The sequence below is a fragment of the Panthera leo genome, chromosome A2 (genome assembly GCF_018350215.1).
Source record: "Panthera leo isolate Ple1 chromosome A2, P.leo_Ple1_pat1.1, whole genome shotgun sequence".
Lineage (NCBI taxonomy): Eukaryota > Metazoa > Chordata > Mammalia > Carnivora > Felidae > Panthera > Panthera leo.
In genome coordinates, this window is record NC_056680.1 from 91,067,167 (window position 1) to 91,087,964 (window position 20,798).

Below are 20,798 nucleotides of genomic sequence, written 5' to 3' on the forward strand. Positions count from 1 at the left end.
AGATTGCAGCTCTCCGCAGAGTATCTTGTGGTGTTAGCTCTCACCCCATGTCTTCCAAGAAGTCTTCTCTGAGCCTCTGGTTGCAATACAACTTTTCTTTCTCCATACAGGGTAGTTTATGCTTCCAATACAGCAGTTAGGATGGTTTGCCTCGTAAGAGAGTTACTGTGTCTACATCTCCTCTCCTGGACTGCAAGCTCCCGGGGTTGACACCCTATTGTTTTCAGCCTGGGATTCTCCACCACACCTAAAACAGTGCTTGCTTATAATAGGTACTCGATATTTAGTGCACTCATTGATAAACCTATGTCAGAGGTTCATCTGATAGTTTCTTTGGGCAAGGGAGAGCTTAAGAAAGTATTAATTGATTTTATAGCATCAGTTTCCCCAGTATGAAGACTGACAGAGTGAGAGAAAGGTGTGCAGCTAGGAAAGAAGGCCTCCTGGTGTGTTCCTTAGAGGCCTCATGGTTAATCAGCACGGTTTTAGTGACCTGCCCCTGGTCTAGCATCTGGCTTTAAGCACGGAAACTTGATTCTTTGCACACTGACCCTGATACTTACAACTGTAATGCTGATTTGTTAGTCGTCAAATGGAATATAAAGAAAATAATTACTATGAAAATACAGTTGTGGAGGGCACCAAACATTCTAGCCATCACATTCTTTCCCTGGGGGAACATCCCAAGGAAGCCATTTTATGCACAAGTCTGCTCTATAAACAGGGGTGTGAGGTATCACATTCCAAGGCTGCTGGCATCTAAGCACCCACCATTGACACCAGGGTAACATATCTGCCACCAGCATGTTGCTGGGTCTGTGGACAAGGTCATTCTGGTTTCTGGGTGGTGTTTGGATCCATGATGAATTGACATATGGATAATCATATCCCAAATGCAGTCTCCAACTAATAATAGAATCATTGCTATTTATACTTATTTTCAGGTGGACAGAAAAATTTTAAACCTGATTTTTATGAAAGGCAGATATATCTCAGTTATGTAAGCTCTTTTCTTTGCCAAAGGCAACTAGAGTCCCAGAAAGGGAAGATTAAATTACTGAAATATGAAGGATAGAAGAAATTGTCTTTATTAGTACTAAACTTAAGAGGTACTCGACTTATTTATCTTGTAGTTTAAAGATTGATTTTTCCCTGGGTCCTAGGAGGGACACAAAATTCCTAACTCTCCCAGTCTTTCCTTAAACCCCTGCTGTAGGGAAAATTAAACTTTCAAAGATACCAGCAGCCTGAAGACCAAGGCTTTGCCGTTGGCAGAATTCATCCTTCTCCTGAAAGCTTATCATCAGAACTCCGGATAAGCCTTCCCAGATGTTGGACACACCATAGCATTCCTGTTTAGAGATTTCCACATTTATCACGCCCTAAGTCTTTCCTGCCACTTCCTCCTGGTCCAGCCTGCTGTCTCAATCTCCTCATGTAGCAGAATTTAGGACAATTGATGAAGTAGGCCTGGAGCTATTATTTAATGACTGAATGAAAGTATGCCTTTAATAGCTTGTGTCTCCTTTTCTATGTCATTTCTCTCCTCTTTGGGGCTTATTTTCTTTGCAGTCTTGGGTCTTGACCACTCCTCTCTCTTCCCAGAAACCTCTTCTTACAGTGCGTCACACATTATCATGGGGTGCTGGCTCTGGAGGTGACTGACATGATAGTCTATAATTAGCACATATATGGGAATCTCTTCACGCCAGATTTGCCCTCTAGCTGTTTTTGAAAAACAAAACAAAACTGAAGGATTCCTGGAGATGTCTGGCTTATCCAAAGAAATAAATCTCTAATGAGGGGGGTTGGATTTCAGGCACTTTGGGAGATAATTTTGAATATGGGTATAATGAGTATTTTGTCTTTTGCTTGCCCAGTATCCAGGGTCGGGACTGGGGTGAGGTGAGTGAGGAGCCTAGGGGCACAAAATTTGAGGCGGGGTTCACTCTATCCACTCTTAAAATGGATCCTTGTGAACCAGAAAATGAGTGTTCCTTAAATTAGGTTCTTTGGTGCCTCACTGACCTCCTCTTGTCCTAGCCTTTGCAGAATCCATTTTTCTTTGTGCTAACCACATCTTCATTTTCCTTTGGGAAACACCCTAGCACAGGTCTCAGTCCCTGTGGTCCAGGTGGAAGTGACAACACTGAGTGGGGATGGGGGGAGAGTTGGTTTTTGGAATAGACCCGTGACATAGGCCTGGCCAGTCAAAGCACACAGTCTCGTTCACAGTGATTAGTTCCGTGATGACACGTGAGCTAGGCTGGGCTAATAGGAATCTTTCCTGGACCTCAGGTGAACCTGCTAGAGGAGAGAGTGAGCCTGAGAAAGAAGCCCGTCAAGGGAAAGGAGAGCAAAGAGGTGAGAGGGATCTATTTCTGAATCTGTTGGAACTCTACACCTGAAGAGGATTATACACCCTGGGCTTTTTAGTTACGTGTATGAATAATTGTGTGCTATTTGTACCATCCTGCATAACGATATGGGATACGGTAGGATGGGAAGGGCACCTGCTCAGTCTTGCTTCTCCAGTCTGCCCTCTAAGGTGGCTTCATCACACCACTGGGATTCGGATGCCATTTATTGTTTGGGGGAAAAACAAACTTCCTGAATTTTCTTGTAGCAAATCTGGGGCTTGAGTAAATAACCTGTGTGGCTGAAGTTTCTCGGCTACTTCTCGGTAGATGTGGAAGTTTAATTTCTTTTCCCAGCCAACTTCTTTTCTACTTCTTTCCTACTCTCCTGGGAGGTGAGCTAATAGAACCACCTTTTCTCCTCCATGAAATGCGAAATGACAAAGGGTTCAAACCGGGTCCATGGCCTGAATTTACTTACTATATACCAATTTCTAGGATTCCTGCCAACACAAAGCAGGAAGCAAAACCAAACAACATTTTGCCACCCACCTGTTACCAAAAAAACAAAACAAAACAAAACAAAAAACCAAACCACTGATGGGAAAATATGCCAGACACTGGCAATCATGGACACTGGGCTAGGCGATGATGTCAGGAATAACAATAAAGAATTTAAAAATAAGACATGCCCTGAGGACCCTGGCTCTGTCACTAGAAATTTAAGAAAAGGTGAAAGTAGAAGAGTTGAGTGTGTGAGAATGAGTGAATAGCACTTTAAAAAGTCACTGACTCGAGGTAAAGGGCAGCTACTTCTGGGATTGGGAAATGGGGGAGGAATCCCTGTTGTATTTATCTGCATCTCTGACTCTCTGAGTCACAAGGTCTGTGGTAATTTGGCAGGACTATGGACTGACCGTCCCCAAGAGAAATCTGGACTTGGTCCAGGCCATACCTGCTGGTCTCGGACGAGGTCACTTGGCTATGATGTTATCAAAGAACATCTTCAAAGTTTGAAGAGATGGAGGAAATATCTAAGTCAAGTTAATGTTTTGATAAATGATACATTTTTTGATAAGTCAATAGAGATGTTCTTTTTGTAATTCAAAAGCTGAAAATAAGTTTTACCTCAGCCTCCTGGTAAAGGAGCTGGTTGTCAAGGTGCTGGGAGAGCTGTTTCCACAGTGGGTGGTGGTTCCTGTTAGTACTAGAAATATTATTGGTAAAGGTGATTCTAGTACAGCCAGCCTGTGCCTGGTTCCAGGAAAGGGAGGTTAGCTAAATTGTCACATACTGAAGAGGAGACCAAAAAAGAAAAAAAGAAAGAAAGAAAGAAAGAAAGAAAGAAAGAAAAGAAGAAAAAAGTGAATGTAGCTTAATCCATTGTCCTGTTCAAAGAGACTTTGCAATGAGATTAGTATAAAGCAGATCATTGTTGGAAAAGGACAAGAATAATGAAAACATTAGCCCATTTTTTTCTACTTTTGACTATTTATAAAGATCAATTACTTGCTAAGAGTTATTTTTCTTCCTTGGAATTGCCTTAAAGATAACTATAAAGCTTTCTTTATCATGCTGGTAAGGGAATGCCAAATATAGTTGATTTATTTTATATTTATAGATTACTTGCCAAACAGTTGATTTCACTACTATAGATTATTTTAGGTTATGTAAAACTTCATGTTAAAGGATTAAATTAAAATATTTGAAAGGTTGATGCACAGGTGCAAAATTCAAGATATGAAAGCAGTAACATTAGAAAGCATTTCCCCCCAGACATCGAGTTCTCCTGTCCAGAAGCAACCATGTTGATGATTTATTGGGTTCCTTTCACAGACAAACTATGCAAATAAAAGCCTGTATATTTAGTCTTAAAAAATCCAAGCAGCAGACTACTAGTCACATTCTACTTCTTGCTTTTCTCACTTAACGGTGCAACTTAGAGATCATTCAGAAAGAACAGTCAAGGCAGGTCTATTTAAAATTATACCGGTACATGCCTAGCTTCCTTTACTTGTTCCCCCCTTTCTCTGCTTTGTTTCCATAGCACTCATTAGTTTCTATCACACTGTAATGGAATGATTTACTGTGTTTATTGTTTGTCTTCCCCTAGATTGCAGGAGCCACGGGAACAAAGCATTTTTGTGTCATTTGCAATCTGCTGTGTATGTAGCACCTGGAATGGTGGTTGGTACCACGTAGCAGGGTCTCAGTAAATATTGTTGAATGAATAAGTGAATATATGTTTCGAAGGAACAATGATGGACTGGTAGCAACCCCTAAGAGAGATATGTAGAAATTTAAGATCTTTGAAACCATTCATGTAAACACTGTATTGATGTGGTTAAATCCACTCTTCACCAGTGGAAGTGGAATGCTCAATTAACTGCCTCTACTGATGGCCAAACATTTTTGTGCTAAACTCGTTCAGAAAAGGCCAGTGCCTCTGGCTACTTCTCTCCTGCTATTCCCAGGGTTCTGCTTTTTTTCAGACTTCTTTTGCAGCTATAACCTTTTCATTTAATTACTTCTCTCCCAGCTCCGTATCTCCTAAGTCTGCAATAGCATTTTGTGAAAATGTGATGGAATTCTTGGGTCTTTTTTTCTGAAAGTGTCTTGGTAGTGAGACATTGCACAGTCCCAGCAATTAGCACTTGTAAACAGGCCATGAAAGGGTGTCCAGCATTCATTATAGGAAAGGGAGGGAAGACTACCCTCTTCACATTTTAGAACTGTATAGGAGCCATTGAAAGAGTTTTGATTCCTCAGAAATGTCACCTTTGTTTTTATATAACCATTGCAGGGAAAAGAGATGTGGACAGATGGCTTTCAAATGGTATAAGTAAAAAATATTTGAAATCATTAAAAAAGAGGAGGTGGAGAAAAACAAAATAAATGGCTTATTCTACTGATCCTCTTTAGATAGATAATCTGGTTTGGTGGGACTAGTGACTATTTGGGAATATTCTTAATTTATGCTTTCTTGCATTTGGTAAGGCAGTGATTACATAATAGATTTTACACACAAGGAAAGCCACAAGGGAAAGAATACTTGGAAGCAGTGGGGAGGTAGGTTATAATTTTTTATGTCATTCAAATGTGAATTACTTAATACTTTAGATCAGAACTGTTTTAATTTTGAACTTAAATCCAGGGCCATTCATAACTTAATGGCCATTCATTAAGAATACCATTCATAAGCAAGAGAAATATTTTAATTAAACACTAGAAATTTATGTAGAGAAAAGAAGTTTATCAAATCTTGTCAAAATCCACTTGCTAGAAATAAAAGTTTATTATTTTTGGAGGGGAGGGTGGTATCTGTCGATCCTGGTGCCCCCTTCTCCTCTTCAAAGAATAAATCCTCATTTGACCAGAGGGAGGGAAGGAAGCCCAGTTAAGGACGCCAAGGGAACCCAAACGGATTCAGTCAAGTTCATGGACTTCAAATGTAGTGCCATTAAGACATTTTAGTTAAGTCTAAGACCAGTTTTTAGACCACTCTACTTGGAAGGGGAAAAGGAAGAGACAGGAAAACTCTAAAAAGCAGACCCAAGACTCAAAATATGACTGGGATACTTTATTATAGGAGCAAAACAATCAGGATATGCTGAAGGAATTACTATATATGTTATAATATATTAATCTTTATATTGATAGCCCTGTTATAAGAAAAATTATGTTTAGTGTGCTTCCATAATACAAGGAATGGTATAAAAACCATTTTAATGGCATTTCTATCCAAAATGATTGTCATGAAGTGAGTTTTTAATACTGACCCACCCTCTCTCCTGAGAAACCACTCACAGTCACCTGCATCCACCTTTTCATAACTAATAATTGCCACACTTCCATTTTCACTCTGATTTTCTCATCATTACCTCTGTCCATCCAGCCCACTCACCCTGTCTGTCCCACTCTTGCTGGTTTCTGACCTCATCTAGACCTCTGCTCTTGCTTACTCTTATACTCCTCAGTTGCTCCTGCTCCCCCTGTCTTTTCATTTCTTTTACCTCGCCGAGATTCCACCTACTCCCGCGACCCTTTGCTCACAAATGCTTTTTGATTCCCTTGGCCATCTCTTTGTCCATTTTCCTTATCTGGCAAAATCTCAACCTCGGTTTCCCCTAGCTAACTGCCTACTTTGGACCTCCACTCAAAGCAGGTAACTGTTGCTGGGGAAAATCACAGTCATGCTGACTACAGTCATTTCAAAACCATGAGCACACGTGGCAAAGGCATACCACACTAAGTGCCATCCTGCTGTGTCTGCCAAGCAGATTCAATGTCTCACTCTCTGAAATGACTCCTTAAACCTCTTCTTCCCTTCCCCACTCAATCACATGCTGTGATGTTACCATGATCTCATTTTCCTACCACTAATTCTAAGAGCCCCCCCATATTCATACTTATACATTCTGCCAATGTGCCCCTAAGGCCGTTTTGTCCAGGTATACTCTGGATCTCACCCAGAAGTACCTTCAAAAAGACCACTCCTCCAATTATCTTCTTCCTTGTCCCAGTTTTTGGTTCATCCCTGTGCCCTGGATTATGTCAGATAGCATTCAAGTAATGTCTTCCTGTCCTAACCTTGCGTATTTGTTTCCGCTACAGGATGTTTGCATATTGTAGCTACTGCTGCCTTTGCTTGGAAAGAAAGGACTTTGCTCAGATCTACAAGTGACTGCCTCATTATTCTGTTCTCAGCTCAGCTTCTCATCTTGTTGCCTTTAACGACCCTCTTAGCTCAGATTAGCTCTCCCATCTACCACCTTTCAGGTAGGCACCGTATGTCACATTACATAATTTTATTTCCCTCATGGTACATAGTGTCTGAGAGTGCCTAGCTTCTTACTGATGTGTTTATGTATTTCTGTTCCCACTGGAGGGTAAGCTTATTGGAGTCCAGGAACTGCCTCTTCATTACCGTGTTCTGTATTGTCAGAGAACAGTCACTGGCATTCAATAGGTGCTCAATACTGACTGATGGATTGACTGACTGACTACTTAAAGGTAGTAATTACAATAATTTGGAAGAAATTGTTCCCCAGCAATGCTGATAAAAGATGTATTATTGTGTTTTCTCCTTCAAACAAATCCAGTTCTGGAAGGCTAGTGAAAAACAATAATATGAACACCACTGCTAATAAAAATGCTTATATAGAACTTTCTATGTGCCAGACATTTTTCTGGACACTTTTAAAACATTTGTTTAAGCCTCACAACAGCCCTCTGAAGCAAGTACAACAAATGAGGAAACTGAGGCACAGAACATGCCCGCACACTTAGGTATTTCCCAACCTAGATTTCATTGTTGCCTCAGTGGGGAAAATGTTGAGCAGTGTTTATCTAACCTAAATCCTTTCAGATCATCACATTTGCTGGTCGTCATTTCCATAAGAAGGAACAACCATTTAGCATAAAGTATCAGGCAATCTTGTAGCCACCACTGATCTTGGATACACTACACCCCAGGAACTGTGCTAGGTGTTGTGAGAGATACCAAAGAAGAATAAGACGGGGTCCTTTCGGAAAAGACAGGAGTAATATGTTTAGTAAGTCTAAGGATTGTACATCTATAAATGACTGTATAATATCATTAAATAAAATGAACAAATTTATAAAATATTTATACCTTTGCATACTTCTAGTTTTTAGGTGACAATATTCTTTCTATTTTGAAGATATGGAAAATATTCATGAAGTTAGATTACTTGGATAAAGGCCATATCACCATACCTTGGCACCTAGCTTTCAAAGTCTTAGGATATATTAAGGGTGTTGGATCCAAATAAGAATATTCATATTTGGGCATCAAGCAGAATCCCCTTTCTGAATGCAAGTATCAATTGGTCTTCCCAGTTCTGATACCATTTTTCTTTGTACTACATTAAGTGTCTTCTTCTCCACTTTTTTAGGACTTTATGTAAACACAAAAGCCTTAATTTAGTAGAGTTGGCCACATACCACTAGATGAACTATACATTTTTGAAAACTCACAAAGTGGTAATTTAAGAACAAATATAGACAGCATATCTTAAACAATTCGTCATAGCTCCAACATGGGTTGGGTGATACTCAGCCTATTTCCTTAAAGAACTAGGAATACCCTTAGGCAGCAGTGACTAAGGAGACATCTGTCTTCATCCTGTTTTTACATCCTACACTAGCCCACACCTTCCCGGACTGGCCTGGGCACAGCTCATTTCAGAGATGATCACCGGGAGTTTCTGGTATGTGTCTATAATTTCTCAAAGTTAAGTCCCTAAAATATCTTAACTTTCTGTTTCAACTACACAGTCTGCACCAACTCTATTTCAGTTCTGTAGCTACATATACTCCCTGTGTTTATTGCACAGATCTGCAGTGCTAAGAATTTATGATATGCATTTTTTAAAAAAAATATAGAAGTATCTACTGATACTGTGTATAAGAAAAAATGCTTTATACTTTGCATTGCCTCCTATCATCTTTTACCAAAAGCCTCTGTAGCTAGCATGTCTGGAATTTTAAGGTTCTTTGGTGTAGTAAGTTGAATTCTGTTCCCCTAAAAGATATATTCCAGTCCCCAGCCCTGTGAGTACCTGTGAATGTGAACTTATTTGGAAGTAGGGTCTTTGCCAATGTAGTTAGTTAAGGATCTTGAGATGAGATCGTCCTGGATTTAGGGTGAGCTCTAAATCCAATAAATTGTGTCCTTATAAGAGAAAGACTTGAGACACAGAAAGAAGGCCAGGTGAAGACAGAAGCAGACCGAAGTAAAGAGATGTTATGCACACCCAAGTGAAGGGATGCTGAGGGTTGCGGGAAGAAATGCCTGGAACAGATTCCTCCTCAGAGCTTCCAGAGGGAACCGACCCTGCTAACACCTTGATTTTCAACTTCTGCTGTCTGGAACTGTGAGATAATAAATTTCTGTTATTTTATGCCACCAGTCCTGAGGTAACCTTTATGGCACCTGTAGGAAATTAAAACACTTGGTTTTAGTGGGGAAATAACAAGTTCATGGCTTGAGCAATGCCAAGAAGATCCTTACCTATTGCTGATTATTGCTTCCTTTATGGTTATTTCCTGTCTCATACATCGTCAAATGCCCACTTTCACTGTATACCTGGGTAAAAGGTGGTTTCTCCCAACCTTTGCAATAAAGACAACCCAATACCAACAACAATCAACCACCCGAGTATATTAAAAAATCTGTGCTCCTGTGGTTTTTCTTTTTAAGTATCTCATGTGTATTATTATAAAAATTGTAATTGTCATGTATTTAGCAATATTTCAATGAACAATGCCTAACTTAGAATTTTGATGAAATATACCTTCTTTCTGAGAGAATTTTAATCAAAATAATACAGAGAGAAACATACTTAGCAACATGATCTTAGACAGTTTAAGATTGTCATTTGCACGTTATAGGTTTTCAGGACACAGAGAGTGAATCATGTTAGGCTGGAATAACTGAAGGAACACTTCACTCATCCTTCTTCAGGGCCCTTCCGGGAGCCAGGGTAGTGGTGATGTGAATTTTGTCAGAGTGTGTCAGAGATTCTCTGCATCCATGAACTTGAATCTTTCCTGTGCTTGCTGCAGTCACAGTTCTAGGTCCTTGCTCTCTGATCACTTGCTGAAGTCTTAATAGTTCTAGAAGGCCAAAGCTTGTGTTTATTTAGTTAGTAATCACAGTAGGTGAATGCCAATTACGTTAGTTCTATTCATAAAAGGGACAACCAAGGGTTTTTAACCTGGAGTCTGTGAATTCAGGTTCACAGCAAAAATTTTCTATTTTTATTAAACACAAAATGAAACTCAATTGTAATTCAATTTCAGTTGCTTTGGTAAACTTATTTTATTTTATGCCTTTATCAGTTTTATTCTGAGAAGGGGTCCATAGGCTTCCGTAGCCTGCCAAAGAGGTCAATGGCACAGAAAATTTTAAGAACCCTTGCATTAGCTCTTAGAAAGAAAGACGACCAAGGTCTGAGGCCGTTAAATAATTTGCTTCTGGAAACCTGGGTTGTTTAGCACATTTCCTTTCAAGGGCATAGACAAATAGCAGTAAGTAACACTCCAGTTTTCCAAAAATGACCAAGCCCTTGTTCTCTTTAGTTACTTTACATTTTATTTACATCTACATCTTGTGTACCAGCTTTTTTGGCGGCCACATTGAACACGCCTTGTTAGTTTTCTGCGGAGGGTTTTATTATCATTAGTCGTCTGCAGCTCTTGATATTGATTCTGAATGCGTGATCATCTTTACTCTGCCTTGGTCATATACTGACCTTCCTTATTTGGCTTGTAACTGGAGATGGGGTGCATGCTACCCTCAGAATGTTTGTGCTGGAAGACACGAAGTCATTTATGAGAAAACAGGGACATTAGAGGCAGGTCATATGGAAAGGGTGTCATGGAGTTTCCTTTATGGAAATGAAAATGCTGTTTATACTACTTTGCCTTTCATCATGGAAAATTATTCTGCTGATGCTACGGCTTCTGAGTGTATAGGTGTGGCTGAATTAACTTGGGCATGACACATAATTGCATACCTCTTCTCTGATGTTCAAGGCAAGTGGAGCTTATTGTTATTTTTGGCTCTCTTTAGGGTTATTGGTTATAGAATGCTCTCTTTTTTCGGAACTAATTTTCGAAAACCATCAGCAACAGGGAGTCTGGGTGGCTCAGTCAGTTAAGCATCTGACTTTGGCTCAGGTCATGATCTTATGGTTTATGAGTTCAAGTCCCCCATCTGCTGAGCTCGAGCCCCGCTTTGGGTGAGCATGAGGTCCGCTTCAGGTAAAAAGCCCCACTTTGAGTGACCCCCACTTCTCTCTCTCTCTCTCTCTCTCTGCTCCTCACTCACTTGCTCCCTCTCTGTCACTCAAAAAAAAATCTATGTCTATATTCACACATACATATTGGAGTAGGAGAATCATTTATTCATTCAACAAATGTTTGTTACGTGCTGACTGGCTGCAGGGCCTGTGTTTTGAACTGTGATTTCACGTGCTAGCATCTCCATCTCTCTTGGTAGGCCTCTCCTGTGACTTTACAGAGAATGGAAGACCTCACTTAACAATCACCCTCTCCAAATCAGACTTTTCTCTTCAGGAACACTGGTGCTGTTTTTCCCTTCCACGATCTTATTTCTACCAATTTTACTCCCTTTCATGCATTTTTAATGTCTGGGGTCACTGGTCCTTTCCCCATTACCTACAATTAGGTGTTCGTTATTCAAAACATTGACAACCAACAGTCCAAAGCCACCATCCAAACAGAAACAAGACAAAAAAGACAACACTCATGATCAAGCCTCTCTTGTCTGCTTCTCTTCATCTCCAAACACCCTTGGAAGAGTTCTCACTTGCTCGTAACTACTTACTCCTGGGACCTTTGTCATTTGATATTCTCTCTCATCAAGCCACTGAAAAGTGCTCAGTGACTTTTTAATGTGAATTTTGATGGCTAGTCTCAAATTCTCAATTTTTTTTCTGACCTCTCCGAGCTGTTTTAAACTGTGGACTGCCGCCTCCTGAACACTGTCTTCTTTCTTAGTATCACTGGCACTGTGAGTTCCTGATTTCCTTTGATTTCTCTGGGGTTTTGTAGTCCTATTGCCCACATCTGTCCATCCCCAGATGTCGCTCCTCCCCCAGGCCTTACTGGTCCTTCTCTCTCTCTCTGTAAAGCTCTACCTAAGTGAGCTCATGTCAACTGTCAGCCCAGAAGACCAACCCCCATATCTGTAGACACTGTATTGTCTTTCTCCTGGACTGGTGGACACCCCCACTGGGTGAGTCATTTGAAAGTGCCAGGCAGGTACCTCCCATACGCATGATCTCCGGCCTCTTAAACCATTGCTCCTCCTGATTTGTGATGGACTCACTGGTCTTATTCTTGTAGCCACCCAGCCCCCAGACTTGGGACAGTTACCTTTGACTCCTCCTTTCCTCCATTATCCCACACGGCTATTGGTTGCTAAGTGTTGTCCAGTCTTCTTTCTCAGCATTTTTCATACCATTTTTTCCTGAATTAACTTGGGAATGACACATAATTGCATTCCTCTTGTCTGTTCGATTTGTACAGTCCTTTCCTTCTTAAGGTTAATTCTCAATTCCCAAATGATATCTCTTATCTTTCCCCCCTGCTTCCATCCACCACCCCTAAACCCATTCACCAGGTCATTTTCCCAAAGCACTGTTAGGATTAGTCTGGGAATTTTTGTTTGTTTTATCCACCAAATTCATTGTTCTTATGCACATGCACTTATCTTCAAAACTCAGGCTGTGAATCTACTCCCTTTCCTATTGGGGAGCAGAATGGGAGGTTTTTCTTCTCTCTCTCTTCTTCCCTTCTCTTCCTTTCCCTCCATCCCTCCCTTCCTGCCTCCCTGCCTTCTTTCTATTCTCCTTTTTTCTCTTCCTTCCTTCTCTTTCTTTTGGCCACTGTATCCTAGTGAATGGGATAATATTAATTGGCCTTCTGCAGATTCTGCAATATTACTATTTAAGACCCTGGTTTTAAGTAATGGAAACCAACTCAAGTTAGATGGAAGGAAATGGAATACAGCACTAAGAGTACAGATAGGTCTCAAAGGTACAGTAAAGTCTCAAAGGGTGGCAAAACCACTGGGTACTCTTTTTGTGTCTGTTCCTTGATTCTCTTTGTGCTTCTACTTCATCCCTCTCTCTTTGAGTAAATCAGACATGCTTTACTTATCTTAGGAATGCAGTAAGTACAAAGTGGAGTTAGGATAATGGTGGTAAGGTCAGTAGCAGCATCCAGTACAAAGATACAAGCTTCCTAGTAACCCCCTCTAACCAGGGATTACACCATTGTGAGTGCAGATTGTAAGTCTTTCTAGAAGTATAACTTGTCCCTTTCCATGCCCAGTGTTATGCTTAAGGCTGGAGGAGGCCTGCACATTGTCTAGTCTGGGTATGTACAGATATGTCCTTACTTGGTCCAGGTCATCAATCTCAAAATTAGAGAGTGCAAAATGTGATTGAAGCAGTACATTCAGTTCTCATCCTTTACCCTTGGGTCCTTGAGGATAGTTCAGCTGATCCAACTACATTCCTGAACTCAGGCTTATAGAAGCAGAATAGGCATTAGTTTCCTAGAATTCCTTAGATTCATTCTAAGAAGTTCTTAGGTCATCTAAAGGGCATATCTTAGATGTCTTACAGCATTATATATATGGCCTTAAAATATTCATTTGTGTGTTACCTCCCTTCTAGGTGATCTAGTTATTGAAAGGAGAAATTGTAATTTATTTTTATGTCTTCTGTGGACTTGGCTTAAACCCTGTGTATGTGACAGGCGGGGAGACTCACCACTACACTAACGAGGAGGACTAAACCCTGTGTATGTGTATGCATCAAAAAATTTTTTTTATTAAAAAATGAGTCTTCATTATTATTGAAAACATTGGTTCCTACTTACTTCTTCTATCCTATTTCTGGAAACTTCTATTTGTCCTTTGAAAAACTTAGATTGTATATCACCTCTCTTTGATATCCCCCTGACATTCTCCACAAAGTTAGTCATTCCACTCCATATCCCCAGTAGCAGTTTGGATGGAGCTCTATAAGCACTGTTTTCATTGTGTTGTAATAACATATCCTCCACTAGACTGAGTTTATCTAAGGCTGGAAATAAGATTTGTTCATTTTTGTATTCCCTTCAAGAAGCTGAAACTAGAGTCTGTTCATGATAAATGTTTTTATTTTTTATTTTTTTAATTCATTTTTGAGAGAGAAAGAGTGCACATGAGTGGGGGAGGGGGGGGGATAGAGTATCTGAAACAGGCTCTGTGCTGACAGCAGAGAACCTGACCATGGGCCTCGAACCTACGAGAACCATGAGATCATGATCTGAGCTGAAGCAGTCAGACGCTTAACTGACTGAGCCACCCAGGGGCCCCCATGATAAATGTTTACTGAAGGAACAAATTACTAGGATCTCCTCCCCCCTGAGTTTGTAGTGTCACAATGGAACTCACAAGTGGATGCAGTAACAGGTTGTCTTACACAGAACTGGGTAAAAATATGGTCTCCAGAAGTAGTTTTGCTTGGGTTGAATCCTGGATCTGGTACTTACTAGCTCTGTGACCTGGGTCTCTGGGTCTCAGAGTTTTTGTCTGTAAAATGGAATTTTAATCATACCTACCTCATTGACTTGTGAGTATTAAGTGAGATAATACTTGTAAGGTGCTTAGAGCAATGCTCAGCTCATAATAGCTGCTCTGCAAACATCAGCTATTATTACTAGAAAAGTTTTCTACTGAATTTAGTAAGCTGGAGAAAAGGAAAATAATGGAATGAGGTATTTTGCCCTATTATAATCATGATTTTACTTGTTTTTTTTTCTTGATTCCTCACATTTCCCCCCTTTTTCCTTCCTCTTTTTACTTTCCTGATGCCATTTCTTCTTTTTGAATTGGGTGGTAGGAAATGTTAGTAGTACAGTTAGGTTTGGGAGTTGAAAAAGTAACAGTTCTTAGAAGTCATAGATTAAGCCAAGTAGATTGTGATAATAAGAGTTTGATATACAGGAGTCATTTGAAAGGGCTTCCTGGATGTGGGCCTAAAAGGTTTCAGGAGGAGGAGTATCCAAAGATTAAAGGAATGTGAGTTGGTCTGTGTATGAAATGCATTTGCTATCATTTCACCCTTCTTTGCTATTTGATAGTTCTTTGTTTAATGCAAATAAAATGCCAGTTACATTTGGGTGAGCTACACTTTCTTGTTTATAGATTTAGGAATTCGAGGCTACAAGGTTGAGATTTCCTTATTTACAAAGAGGTTTACACTATGCAAGGCATGCACGTATACATCTTCATCTTTTGACCATTATGTTAATTTCAGAATCTCTTTAAGCAATTAAAAAATCTTTCTTGTTGATGTAATTTGGTCATTGGTAGTTACCCGAAAATGATCTTGTCAGGGCTGTTTGTATTGTTTGTTCCTGAAATTCTAGGTACATGTGACTCTCTTCAACTCTTTGTAGTACAGTGGTTGTGTACTACAGAATAGAATAGAACAGAACAACAGAACTTTTGATCAGAAAGTTTGACTTGCTGTTTATGTTTAGAACTTCCTTTTAGTTCTGGATTAGGACAATGCCACAAAATATTCTTTACTTAATGCTTTTAACTTAAGCAGAACTGTTTATTGAAAAATAGGCATTTGCATAGTTAGCTTTAAAATTTAAGTGTTTCTTCATGACTTCAATCATACTATATTTCCTATGTAATCAATTATTTTGGAAAATTAGGAGGGGTGGGGCAGGGCATGAAAGTACTATTATGCCATTAGGTTTGAATAAGGTCGATTTCAGGATTAGAATTAGGACAGAGATGTTACATGCATCATTCAAGCGCTGTGATAAAAAGCTAATGTAAAGGATTTTAAAAATGAGTATTACATGAAATAAGTTTGTTCTTAGGAAGTAGAGTGTTTGGTTTGGGTAATAAGGTGGGCAAGAGAGAGAAGCGTATATAGTATGGTAATTGAAAGCTACAACAAAGCTATCCACAAAATGACTAGAAATAGGTTCTGATGATACATTAACCAGGAAGGTGAAACTTGAGTGGCTTCTAAGGCCATCAAAATTCAACAGTAAGAGACCATACTTATTCACAGTTTTCTTTTGTTAAAGATGCTGACGGATATCTCCCCAGGTCAATGAGAAACACATGCTCAACGAACTGCTCCCTTGGTTTTCTCCAAGGCCTCATTTACTAGAGACATCCAAGTAAAATGTCCTTGCTTTCTTGAATTTTCAAGGTGTAGTCAAGCACAAGCTTTAAACAAGTCCTCCATTTTTCATATTTTTTGGAATAGCGTATTTATATAATTCTTTGAATATATTTTTATTACTTTTGACTGCTCAATTTGAGTGAGTCAGTAGGTTCCTGAACACAAAGATTAAGTTAATATGTCAATTCTGGCATCAGTAAAAATATCAGTCTATTTTTGGAGACATGTTTATTATGAAGAACTTTTTCAGGGATGGGGTGTTTGGATGTGTGGAAACTTTTGGGTGAATAAGATATCAAGAGGGGTATTTCCGTTTCCTCTGGTTATCCCCCAAAACCACAGACATTAGCAAGTGGTGACGGATGACATTTAGGTTTAAAGATTTAAATAGCTAACTAAATATTTCTTGACTAACAAACTATAAAATGTAACACTTGCTTGTGTTTTTTTCTTTCTTTCTTTCTTTCTTTTTTTTTTTTTTTTTTTTTTTAGTAATGAGGGGGTGAGGTAGGAGGAGGGTCTAAATATGTAACCTGAATTCAAAAACTTCTATGTAATACTTAAAAGAAAATTATTTTATATTCATGGTAAAATACACATATAGCATAAAATTTACCATCTTAATAATTTTTAAGTGTACAGGTTAGTGGCATTAAGTACATTCACATTGCCATACTATCAAAATCGCCACCACCTTTGTCTAGAACTCTTATTTAATATTGTTCTGTGAGGTGAAATTCTCACACCTCTAGTTCAACCTACCAAGTGTAAAAATCAAGGAGTAGAAGTACTTTGGGGCACCTGGGTGGCTCAGTCAGTGAAGTGTCTGCCTCTTCATTTCGGCTCAGGTTATGATCTCCTGGTTTGGGTTCATGAGTTTGAGCCCCGTGTTGGGCTCTGCGCTGAGAGTATGGAGCCTGCTTGGGATTCTCTTTCCCCCTTGCTCTCTGCCCCTCCTCCACTCATGAGTGCACATGTGCTCTCTCTTTCTCTAAATAAATAAAGTAAAAAAAAAAAAAAGTGAATCATGACTAAAAGTGAAGTGCAGTTGGCACAGGTGGAAAGAGATTTTTGAAAAAGCAAGTGGACTGTGTTTCATGTGATTTTGTGGTTGGAGATAAGCACCATTTATCTAAAAATAAACTCAACCTGACCTTGTCCCCACAGAATTTCCATTTCTAAAATCTTGTCATGTGTTTAATTGTCAAGGATTAGATCAGATGCTGTACTGTGTGCCGCTTTGGTCACAAATTGGATGATAGGTCAGCGGTCATAATTTCTATTCTAGGGCTGGAAAGAGGCTCTTCACAGCTCTCCAGAGGTTTGATGACCTCTCCTTGCTACAACCTCATGTCTCCCACGTCCACAATAGGCAGAAGAACTTTAGGTCATAGAGTTGTCTTTATTTTCCCAGGCAGAAGCATTCATCTCCCACATCCTGCATGTTCAGAAGCGTGCTGAGAAGAATGAGTAGCTGATGACAGGGCTAGAGATGCGGTAGTCTGATCTAGTAGGGAAAGTCTGTAAAGAGTCTCTGTTTCCCTTTGTACTAAGGAGAGCTTATCCCAGTTCTACAGGACGGGACTGGGCTGAAGAGTGGCCAGAAATGGGAAGAGCACATATTTTTCCCACGTAATTATCTCATTGAAAGGATTGGTCATATAGTATTTTTTCAGACATGAGGTCATGACCCATTAATGATGGCAAAATCAGTGACATATTATTACCAACATTTTAATAAACTGAGATAAAAGAAAGTAGAGAATATCACAATGAGTGTTGCTTCATGAAATATTTTTTAGGTGTATATGTGTAAGTATATTAGTTTATGTGTGTATGTGTGGGTGTGGACGTAGGTATTGTAAGTGGGTGTCTGTGTGCAATGGGCAGTTCATTGCTTACCAAGAAGTCATTGAGAAAAGCTTGAATCTACTGAAATCAGAACTGCTTGTCTCTGAGTTTTAGAGTCTAATTTCCTCAAGGTATTAACTAACATCTAGGTGCAATTAAATCAAACCTGTAAACTGTTTCTAGCTTACTTCTGTTTTCAAATAATTGTTGTTAACTCGAGTTAATAGAGCACTAGTCAGTATGTGGAAATAGTAATTCACTACTAAAGTAATCATATTGTCCAGTATTGTTCTAAGAACATTATATGTATTAATTCTTACTATAATTCTTTGGGATAGGAAGCGTTATTATCCTCATTTTATTGGTTGAAAGGATGGAGGCACTGAGAACTTTAATGAATTGTTCAAGCTGGTAGCTAATATGTGGCCAAGTCAGGATTCTAACCCAAGCATCTGACTTCAGAATCATGATCTTGACCACTGCTCTGTAGTACCTGTCCCTATAATAAATGCAAGTATTTTGTAAACAAAAAATGTTACGTTTTTAGGATCTCATTGTGGATTTGAGTCTTTGGTAACATCTCATTCAAAGTGACTGAAATAATGTTATCACTGCTCTTCTCTGATAATTCCATTTCAGAAAATACATGCCAATGACTTGATCCTTATTCATTGGTGTTGGTGCAAAGATAAAGTGTGACACTAAGATTAGGCTAGCTTCTTATAGTTCATTCCTCTCTGTGTAAAGAGGAAGGGTATCTTTGAACACTGAGTAGTGTTCATTGAACAAGTTGACTTTTTAGTTCAAATTCTCAGACATTTCCAGTTGGTGGGTAACTGGCTGCCTAATGAGGCACTAGAGAGCAACTATGCCATTGTTTTCCTCAGAAATCAGATGAGGGCTATTACATGCCACTTGTCAGGCATTTAACTGTCTCAGGAATTCAAACAACAACAGCAACAGAAACCTCACACAGAGCAGAACTAGAATTACAAACTGATTGAAACTATTAGCCTTGGATGCTTTGAATCACTTTGAATGGTAAATACATGCTGTGTATAGCATTCACAGACATGGTCTCATTTTATCTTGAGGGCTTGTTTCTGGGTGTGACAGAAGAGTCATGACTGCCAGTATCTGGATCAGTGAGCTAATCTAGCTGGTCTGGTGCAGGCAGCTGGAACTGGAGTGTTAGTAACCCTGCAGTGGGCTTCCAGTGACCAGTGGGGATTGGTGTATAAATACCCCAGGCTCCTCCTCCCTTCCTTGGGTGGGATGAATTAATTCTGAAGCATAGATTAATTCAGAAATTGTATGCTGGATTAAATTCCCACCTCTCAGTGTGGCTGCTGGTGGTAGTAATTTGAAAAATAACCGCAAATCATCCTCCTTCCTGCCATGCAACATTGCAGATCTCCCATCAAAAAGTGGAATCCATTCCCCTAACCTTGAATCTAGGTAGTCATGTGAATTTGCTTTGGCCATTGGGAGATTAGCAAATATGACCCAATAAGAAGCTTGAAAAGTGCTTGCTTGCTGGGGCTTGTTTGCTTGCAACATTTAGAACTTGAGGCTGCCACCTAAAGGAGCCAGGGCTGGCCTCTTGGAGGATGAGAGTTGACTTAGAAATGAGCTTATCTAGCTAGAGCTGCCTAGGCCAACCATTAGAAGTATGTGTCTGACCACGGAAGACACCTAGTCGTTGAAAGATCTGCCAGATGAATGCAGGAATCAGTTGAGCCCACTCAGACAAGAAGAATCATCTGGATGATTCCCAGAAGCATGAGAAACTATACATGTTCAATTTTAAAGTCAGTCGCATTGGAATGGCTTGTTATGTGGGACAAACTAACCAACGCATTTGCTTAACCACTTACTGTCTGTTGCCTTCCCTTGCCTTTATCTTTTTCCTACTCTGCTACTGGAGTTTCCTGAACCTCCCAAGGAAACGTTCACTCAGATCCTTACTTCCTGGGGAGCCTAAACTAAAACACTCTGTATTTAATTTTTACATTCACTGACGTCTTTTTCCTTAGGATTATTTAGGGATTGCGAGCTGTTAAGTGGCAGTGGACAAGAAATAGTACAAAACCCAGACTGTGCCCATTTGAACAATCCCACAGTGCTCTTGGCCTTAACAAGCTCACAGGTTGGAACATTCTCTGCTCTGCTGACATAACTTCCTGATTCCCCCAATCAAAGTGTCATACATGCTCGTTGTTCTCCCCCAGCATGACAGTAAGAATCTCTTCCTAAACTGTTAGGCATAGAAAAATTTGTCCTCTTAGGCTGGGAGGAAAGTGCAGAGTTGATTCAATTCCTCTTTGCAGTGAATGAGTAAAAGGTGAGTATTTCTATGAAACTTTACTCCTACACTTTTCTTCTTTGATCAATTTACTGTCGATGTGATTTGAATGAAAAAGAGAAGCTCATAAGCTTAGCGGTGGCTTTATGAATCAAAGAAACTCAATTTCCTCTGGATTTTCCCTAGGTAGCGAAAATAGAAAACTTAGGCTCTATTGTAACTGGATAACCAGACAGCAGAAAATTTGCCAGGTAAAAGTGAAAAGAAATATGAGTTGTTTTTGATTATCATGGTGATAAGAATGAGTGTATGTGTGTGTGCGTGTGTGTATTGGGGAGCACGTAAGCTCAGGTGGGGTAGGGAGAGATTAAAGGAAGTTACATTTGAAGGGTAAATATGTTCATAAACTTGCAGGTACAATGCTTTTATAAATGCTTTAACACAAATACATTTTAAGTGTGGTTATGTGGACCCAATTCCCAAATGTTTCTTCTCACAAAATCTTTATGTGGTGACTATATGAATCTA